This window comes from Ailuropoda melanoleuca, chromosome X, assembly GCF_002007445.2.
Source record: "Ailuropoda melanoleuca isolate Jingjing chromosome X, ASM200744v2, whole genome shotgun sequence".
NCBI lineage: Eukaryota > Metazoa > Chordata > Mammalia > Carnivora > Ursidae > Ailuropoda > Ailuropoda melanoleuca.
Window position 1 is genome coordinate 20,068,521 of NC_048238.1, and position 721 is coordinate 20,069,241.

Below are 721 nucleotides of genomic sequence, written 5' to 3' on the forward strand. Positions count from 1 at the left end.
CCGCTCCGGGCCGCGCGCCCCCTGCGGGCCGCGGGAGCCGCCCGGGGCCGGCCCAGGGAGGCGGGGCCCGTCGGCAGGGGGCTCCATGCGCCGTCGTCGCAACGCGGAAGCCTGCCACGCGGGTAGGGAGGTCGAAGGGTGGGAAGACGAGAGTTGGAAAGCAGGCCTCGGAGGCGCCCTCGGCCCCCATCGGTGCCTCGAGGGGGCTCGCGCGCGGCCCGCGGCCCGGAGGGTGTTTACCTTCCCCCTGGTCGAGCGCCAATGCCGCCATGTTTCAGCCAGTGCGCGTCACTTCCGGCGCCGGGGGAGCGGGAGCGGGTGTGGGAGCGGGGTGGGGGCAGGGTTGTCCCACGCCCACGGGGCCCCACGTTCAGGCCGGCCACGCCGGCGGGCCCCACCGAGGGAGTAATGCGGCCCGGCGCTGCACTGCGGGCCCTGCCCAACGCGGTTTCCCTCGTGGCGTCGCCGTCGGGGCTGGGAACGCTCGGTGGTGCTTGTTTTCCCGCAGCGATCCCGCTTAGTCTGCAAGAGCGGTGGGCTCAAGCTACTGCGGTGCGCCCACCCTCGACAAGTTGAGGATTGGGACGCCCGGAAAATGTCTTTGCATCTTGAACACCACGGTGGGTGTGGGGGAATCTGCGACGACGGGGAGGAAGCTTTGCCATAGCTACCTGTTATAAAATTGACTACATGTGCGCCAAATGACATCATTTTTGTAGGG

The 721-nt window shown here is 69.5% G+C and overlaps 1 protein-coding gene across 1 annotated transcript in view; it reads right to left on the reverse strand.

The window, feature by feature from the left end:
* Positions 1-397, reverse strand: part of KLHL15 (kelch like family member 15) — a 48,433-nt gene extending 48,036 nt beyond the window's left edge. The window contains exon 1 of the mRNA XM_034649839.1: positions 241-397. The gene's annotated coding sequence lies outside the window, so the exon portion shown is untranslated. The remainder of the gene's footprint in view (positions 1-240) is intronic.
* Between the last annotated feature and the right edge of the window lie 324 nt (positions 398-721).